At 37.2% G+C, this 8,616-nt stretch overlaps 1 pseudogene; it reads left to right on the forward strand.

The window, feature by feature from the left end:
- Positions 1-3,398: 3,398 nt before the first annotated feature.
- Positions 3,399-7,186, forward strand: LOC138322852 (uncharacterized; annotated as a pseudogene).
- Positions 7,187-8,616: the final 1,430 nt, after the last annotated feature.

An 8,616-nucleotide genomic window follows, 5' to 3' on the forward strand; every position in this document is an offset into this window, starting at 1 on the left:
CTTTTGGAAGACCAAAGAACGTTGAATGATGTTTGGGAATATATTTGGACAGGATATTCCCATTTTTAAATGAAATCGGTAGGTTTAGAAGTTAAAACGATACAGCGATATACAGAATGTTTACGTATCGATAATCTACACTGCTGAAAACCAATACGTACCGGTATATAGAGAAGAATGGTTAGTATCTTACAATACAAGGCTTATTTTGGCGCGAGACTTAGGAAAGCCGAGATGACGAGGCTCTGCCGAGTCATTTCGGCTTTCCGTGTCGAGCACCAAAATAAGCCTTGTATTGTAAGATACTAACCATGTATTCTGTTTATCCTGCAACCATTATGGCATTCAAAACGAAAGCAAATTGAAAGTTATTTACTTGGTTTCGCTCGAAGCGGGACGCTTCTTTGATGCGGAGGTAAAGATTCATTCGCTAAACCGAATGAGAGTGTACTCTTTTTTACTGCCGTGGGAAATAAATAAGCGCATTCACAAACAGTACCCGTAATTCTATTCAGCGTGATATATCACTGAAACAAAATGAAATACTCAAAAAACAATAAATACTCATTAAAGAATAACTTTACAGTACATACCTTTGCCATGAGCCAAGAAAAAGACGACACAGCCATACGAGATTTTCGATATCGTAAATATGATGTCATTCCGGTGAATGCGACGTCACGTTTTAGCGGGACTGAATGACGTTTCATTCACCGGAAGGTTCATGTTCTGAGTCAAGTTAGAAAAAGTTCGGTTAGATATGTAACAAATTCACATCATCGTATTGACGGATAAAGCACAAGTTTATCCGGCAGTAGTTATCAGTCAGTATGTGGGACAGTTGCAAGATAAATCGATATATTGATCCAGCCCTACTTGACACCGCCACATGGTCCCGACCAAGTGTTGTTATATTTAGGTCGATCTGAAATGTATGATGGCCGCAACATCCACCATCTTGAAATCTTGAACATCGAAAGTTCTACCGGAGCAATTTGGCTGAAACGATCCTGACATATATAATGTAGTGCCACAAAGTGTTGTTATTTTTTGGGTTGATCCAATATATAAGATGGCCATCACAGCAGCCATCTTGAAAACACATTTTGAACTTCTCGAGATCTACCAGTGAGATTTGGCTGAAATTACCTGAAATGATCCTGACATAGTAAATCCCGACAAAGTGTTGTTATTTGTAGGGGTGATCAGAAATTCAAGATGTCTTCCACATCTATCATCTTGAAAACACGTTTTGAACTGCTTCTCAAGTTCTACCGGTGCGTTTTTGCTGAAACTTGCCTGAAATATTCCAGATATGGTCCCGACAAAGTGTTATTTGTACGAAATCAAAGATGGACGCCAAGTGGAATTTAGCTGTAACTTGTCCAAAATGATCCTGACATGGTATATAGAAAGTTTTACGGCTTGATCCCAAATCGGAGTTTCCATCTTTAAAGTGCTATATGGTGTGTTTCAGCCAGTGGTCTGAACCCAGAAAGTTAGTTAGGAATAAGAGAACAGATAATATCCCAAATCTAGTCTTCTTTTACTATCATTTTTACTATCATTATTACGCTCTGCATGCAAGGCCGGCTTTCTCCCAAAAGTTCCAGTGGTCGACAGTAACGGTAGCCCGGTAGCCCTGGTGCTACCACAATAAGGAAAGGTCTATCAGTAACTTTATAAGCGGTAGCCCGCCTGGCTACCAAATATTTAAAAAAAACTTAATTAAAGGTGCTCCACCGCCGACAGAGCATAAACGATGTTCATCATTTGAACAATAATTGGGTGTTTAATCGTGTATATATATATGTATAATTAACACAAAAAATAATATAAAATAATTTACTTCGCCTTTGGTGCATGCGCAATCAGGACTTCATTCCATATAGGATATAGTGGCACGGAATTTTTTCGGGATGCAATTATTTTTTTTTATATTTTAACTTGAAGTAAAATTAGAAACTCAAACATTTCAATGGTGGTAATGGTGTAAAGTAAGAAACTTTTGTAAATGAAGAAAAATACTAAATCGTCTGCTCCTGTTTTTAATAGTGAAAAAATACCATTTGTCAGCGGTGGAGCATTTTAAAGGAATCGTCATATTTTCGCCAAAGAAATGAACTTCAATAAATAAAATATCGATGAAAAATTAATGTGTGCTCTTCCGTGTTTCTTTTTGGTCGAGATTCGTAATTATCAAGCGTCTGTATGACATCTGGTATTGGATCTAGAAAGCGTTTGTAACAGATGACTTTTGGTCGTAAGCGTCTGAATGATGATCTCGGTATCGAGTGCGTTTGTATCAGAACTGCATAGATACTGACTTCCGCAGAGCGCGTATTTGGCATAGATCGGTTTGGAAAAATGTCGCTCTCCCGGTGGTTACTAGGGACTTCACCACCGGCAGCCAAATAGGCCAAAACTTCGGAAGAAAAAAAGGACAGTCAACGTCAGTACGAAGCAAAGCGAGAAAGAAAGTACAACAAGTCATGGTAACGCGAGATTCCATGGCTTTACTTTTCTGAATCCGAGCAGAAGATGTTTTGCAGGGTTTGCACAAAGCTCTCACCACATGACGATTTAAGCAGCTTCGTGCGGGGGTCTTCAAATTTTCGAATCGATCCCATCAGAAAGCACTGGAATTCTAAGCAACATAAATGTAATCGTTTAAAGGAAAATGCCCGTGTTTCTGTCCCTGGAACCACAACCGCGGCAAAAACATTAACAATGCCGAACAAAGCAGCAGTGAACAAACTGTGTGTGCTTTTCCGAAATGCTCACTTTGTTGCTAAGATGAGGAGACCGTTCACAGATTTCGTTCAGTTGTGCCAGTTGGATGTAGCTAAGGGAACTGATATTGGAAAGACATATCTAACAGACAAATACTGTCAGAAATTTTTAATATCAATCGCTGATAGTGAGAGAGAGACAACCAAAAGAGCAGAGTTGAAGAAGTTCCATTCATCTCGATTATTTCTAATGGTTAAACAGACTATTCGTCAAAAGAAACCGAGATTGTTTACCTGCGATCTTCTCTAAAATGCAAGGTAAGTTACATGTATACATACCGGTCATATCTGATTGGAATAGTTTACAATTTTTGTATTGTGTCTCCTAGTAATTCTTGAGAGGGTTATAAAGGATGACAAACTTATTCTGAGGGATTGAATTGATTTCTAATGTTTTGCGCTTTGAGTAAATTATTAATTACAGCTCGGCATATTTCAATTTAATAATAAAAGTTTAATTGTGATTTATAAATATGCTTCATAAGCATTTATATCTTTATGAAGTAGTTTTCCCTTCGAATTCATAACTATTGTTCTTTCTTTTTCTATCAGGTGAAAACTTTTTTGTTGGTGTGAAACATGTTGGGAAAGCAAAAAATTGTGGCTATGGGCCCAGATGGTGGCTCTGTAATGTTCGGCAACAAGTCGGGTGTAGTAAAACGAATGGCAGCTCACCAACAGACCATTTCTCAAAGGCATTCACTGCTCAGCTCACAGGTTAGTTTTTGATTTTGGTTAATTAACTAAAAGTACCCTTTTTATACTTTATTCAATGCAAAGGTTTAGTTGTGACGTCTTTTTATTACTTCATATGTAATGTTTGGCCTACGTTTGATGTATGGTAACAATACCAGGTAGATTTAATATGACTATTTATTTTAAATTTGTTTAAACTTTTTTTCAAACTAGAACTGGCATACAAAGACGCAGTGAAGGGGATATCTATACATCAAAAATGTAAATTGCTGTTGACAAATCTGTACTTGTTCTACAAGTAAGTCTGGGCAGGAGTGAAGATGCAGAAGAATACAAATATTTTTTAAAGTCCAGATTTAATAAGCATATTTAAACATTTTAAAACTTAGACCAACATCCATTTAAAAAATACCAGAGAGGTTGACATGAGTTTCTCATTCTGATTATAATGCAAAGAAGCTCAAATTTAATGTTTTCTTTACTTTTGTAAACTGATATTCTCCGGTACAGTCCTCTGCACAGGTCTAACCTAAACATTGCGGCGGAGAGTTTGAAAAAGTCGGTGAAAGTGCCATCCAGACCTGGGGGGACTCGATGGCTGCCACACACTCAGCGAGCAATCAAGACTGTTTTTGATGGTGCAGATGTAATCATACTTCACCTTGAGCAGGTAATTCCCATGCCTTCTAAAATCTTGTCAGTTACATCCATTTTTTATCAAGATTTCCCAGTTTTCATACAGAGACAGGTTATATATGTTTTCATTAAAACATTATTTATTTATCTGATTTGCCCTATCATAATTAAAGAATTTGTTTTACACAGATTCAACAAGAACCAAGGAAAGAAGCGAGTGCGAAGGCGCGGAATTTCTTGAAAGTTCTCAAAGATAAGTCCTCAAGGTTTTGGCTGCATCTTATGTTAGATGTAGTCAAGGCATTGAGTCATGTGTCTGTGACAATCCAGAATAACACTTGCACCTTGGCAGACATCTACTCAGAGTTGGAAAGCGTCAAACAGATTTTACAGAAGTATAAGACAAGGTACTTTACTAAATCAGAATACAGTAGCAGTACTTTATCTTGAACCAAAAGTGCACGCATGTAAATGTAATTTAATAAATTCTTTTTTTTACCTTCCTCATATGCACATAATGTCACTGTAGATTAGACCTTGCTTACTTAAAGATGCTCCACCGCTGACACATGATATTTTTTCACTATCAAAAACACGAGCAGACGATTTAGTATTTTTCTTCAGTTACAAAAGTTACCTACTTTACACCATTGCCACCATTGAAAAGTTTGAGCTTCTAATTTTACTTCAAGTAAAAGTTACAAAAAATAATTAATTGCATCCCGAAAAAATTCCGTTGCACTATATCCTATATGAAATTAAGTACTGATTGCGCATGCACTAAGGGCAAAACAAATAATTTATATTATTTTTTGTGTTAATCAAACATATATATACACGATTAAACACCAATTATTGTTCAAGTGATTAATATCATTTATGCTCTGTCGGCGGTGGAGCATCTTTAAGCATTTCTTTGTGCTTTGTTTGCTTTCCTAATATGTGGTGTTGGCTTTCTAATAAAACTACATCTAATAGAATTGCATGTTAACATTGACAGTGATGGCCCATTTCTACGAACACTAACAGAGTCTACTGAATTTAACGAGTTTTCAAGTCTTGGTAGCACAAGGATTAGACTTTTGGACTCCATTATCGACAAATTAACTGTGAGATTTGGAGGCGACTCTGCCCTATTCAGAGTATCCTCAATTCTTTGTGTGGATAAATGGCCCAAAGTTTTCAGTACAGATATAGGTAAAAATGCTAACAAAAATAACCTACATTGTAGTTGTCATATGGTATTTCACCAATACTTAGATGTGCATGTGTAATACAGAATCAAACAGTAATCTTTTTGAAATGTGAAAAAGTGTAGTAGTGTTTTATGATCATTCAGTATTGTTCTGCTGACAAATTAGATCAGATCACTTTGGAGGTTAGACAATAATTGACTTTTTCAACTGGTTACAATTGTATTTCTGACTGTAAAATAAGAGTAAAAATGAGACAGGTCCAGACTGGAGAGATTAGTGATTTTTTTAAATATTCTATTTCATTTTCTTCCCTTCAAGAGAATGGGGATGAACATGTCTGTGTAGCAGTCAACATTTCTGGCCCAGCCCTAAGAGAATCCTGTCCAAATATGGATGTTGAGGCTATAGAGACTGAGTGGACAAGATTGAAAACTACTTTGACAACAAGGTGATTAACTGTTTATATTCGCAAAATTTTGAAATCCAAACATTGTCATACATCTAACCTGTTACTATTATTATTCCTATTACTTCTTGACATCAAATATTTGTTTTGTTCTAGGAAACACACTGTAACAGACCTGACTTCACTGGAAGGAACATTCAGAGAATCCTTCCCAAATCTCTTTCTATTGCTTAATTTCCTGTTGACACAACCTGGATCATCTGTTGAAGCAGAGAGAGGATTCTCTTGGTAAGTATTTTAAAAAGGATGTAATGTAAAATTCATCATTTGACATTTCTTATTGCTTATTAGATAAACACTTTGATTTATGATTTATAAATTTTCCTTTGGTTTCGTTTAGCATGAAAATGGTCAAGAGCGATTGGAGGTCTCGTTTGGGGGAGCAGAACCTCAGTGATCTCATGATGGCCACCCTGGAACTTCTAGAGGTAGGCAAGTTTGATCCACTTCCTTGTGTGGAGCTGTAGTATGGATCAGGTCAGAGAGCAAGGCGCCCTTTTTACAAAGATGAGTTGAAGGTATGATATTAAATGAAAAAAGTACTATTTTTGAAAACTAAACTTTTTTTCAAGTTGTATATTGCTTCATTACTAGAACCTAACTTCTGAATGTTATGCATCCAATTCCAGAAATGCTACCTGCCAAGGGAAACAGATACAAGTGATCATGAGTCCTCTCTGCAGAGATTCATGGTGATGCAGTTATTCCAGATGATGGCATGATGATGGATGACAGTATCGAGGATGACAATGTTGTTCCAGTAGAAGACCTTGATGCCTTGGTTAAGGGTGAAACAGAAAATTATGATGCATCGGATGATGAGGATGAAGAAGCAGAACTTTCCAGAAAAGATTTGATTGCTCTGCCGCACCGAGCTTACAGAATGTTTTTAGATATGATTTGTTGAAATTAAATAAGAACCAAAGTGAAACCTCCAATTATTGTACTGTTTCATTATGTCAACAATTACCCATATGCATGCCCTCAGACACAATTTCTAGTTAATCTCGATCCATTGCTTAGAGGTGTTTGCGATATTTTAGGGCTACCAATTATCCAACAGGCCTACCAGAAAAAAATATAGGGCTACCACTTCAAAATAGTTAGTGTCCACCACTGAAAACCCATTCACAAAGCGTAACTGACATAGAGGGAATAAATGACCTTATCAGCTGGGAAGCTACAATCGATGAATTGCAAGTAGAGCGTTAAAAGTATACCTGCTACCGCGATTGCATTATCCTAAGGCAACTAAAGTAAGGATCCTATATTTTCTCTTCTCCCTTAGTAACTTTTTTCTTCCTCACTTTTGGCCTTCTGTTGAGCGCTCGCCTTTGTGAGGTAGGCTCTTGGTTCTATCATCTGACCGAGAGACACACCACAGTCTATAAAAGTGGTAGTTTCTGCTCCTGCTTAGCGGCCAGCATAACGGGATTGGACGACTGGTTCGCCCGTTTTCAGTATAATGTGACCGGGTGGGGTGTGTTGCTTGGTGTCTTCGGCGGCATGCTTAAGTGATATAGCACTATAAAAAGGGCATCAGCTCCATTACACAAGAAGACAAAACACGAATATACCGCAGTCTCCCAAAACACACACCTCGCACACATATGCGCAACTCAATGCATACATGGGAGGCCGTCCTTACAAGACCCAAGCTGTTAATAGGACGTTAATCAATCAAACAAACAAACACACTGATTAAATGTGATAGCACAATGAAATGGACATGAGTTTCTACAATTGTAAAGAAACAACATCAACATAACATAGTCTCCCAAAATAGACATACGTGCACACGCAAACATCGTGTTCCATAATTGGCCATGGTTGTTAATAGGACGTAATAAACAACAAACCAATCGATGAATTATCTTTTTCTTCCTGTCAATTTGAATTAGAAAATGTGCGGTGGCTAACGTTAATGATGATGATGTTTATTGATACCAAAGAACTTTCGCTTTGTTACGTTGTGTTGATTGGTTACCGCAAATATCATAGTAAACTCACAATACTCAGTGAAATTAAACACAAAGCGGTTCATGATCAGAGGTCACTCTTAATTTTGTGTAGTAATAATTAGATACTTTACACAATATGTATTTTCAGGGTGACCCTTCTGGGGAATCAAGCCGTTATTAAAGCGCCGGCATCATTACTTTATGAGATGATTATATGTTTGTAAACCAACTACAAGAAAATTAGCTATGATATGAACCTGTGTATACTTGTGTTATCATACATGTATATAGATAATGTTGGGTTTTACGGCGTGAGATATATGAGCTCTACGTAAATCACATGCTTTCTAAATGACGATATAACGATTATACTCTATACCCCTTGGTATAAATCACAAACATCTGCCAACTCGAAACTCGTAAATTAATTTTCTAATGAAATCTTCATCGAAATTCTCGGCATGGGGCGTGATTACAACTTACTTAGCAAATAGTGGTAATTTATCCCATCAAGTTTAGCGCGGGAGACATTATTTGGTTTGTTATAAAACCACTTCTGATAACGATTATTGGAAGGTGTGGAATCGTCATCGGCGCGTTCGGATGCAACAATAAGCAATACCGGGTGCACTTGTTTGGTAGTTCTTTGGCGCCATGTCTTGCGAGATGCTGAAGAGGGTGTCGAGACGCACAACATGTCATCGTTAGACAAGCGCTGGCATAAAGTGGGCATCTTAGATGTGTACTGATTAATCGGTAATCAAACTGTCCTTCACAAATGTCATACAATTTCTTAATCCCCGAAACTGTGTGATTTTGTACGTAGCTTGGATTTTGCCGTTTATTTGTAATATCTTGTTGAATAACTA

The sequence above is a fragment of the Argopecten irradians genome, chromosome 5 (genome assembly GCF_041381155.1).
Source record: "Argopecten irradians isolate NY chromosome 5, Ai_NY, whole genome shotgun sequence".
Lineage (NCBI taxonomy): Eukaryota > Metazoa > Mollusca > Bivalvia > Pectinida > Pectinidae > Argopecten > Argopecten irradians.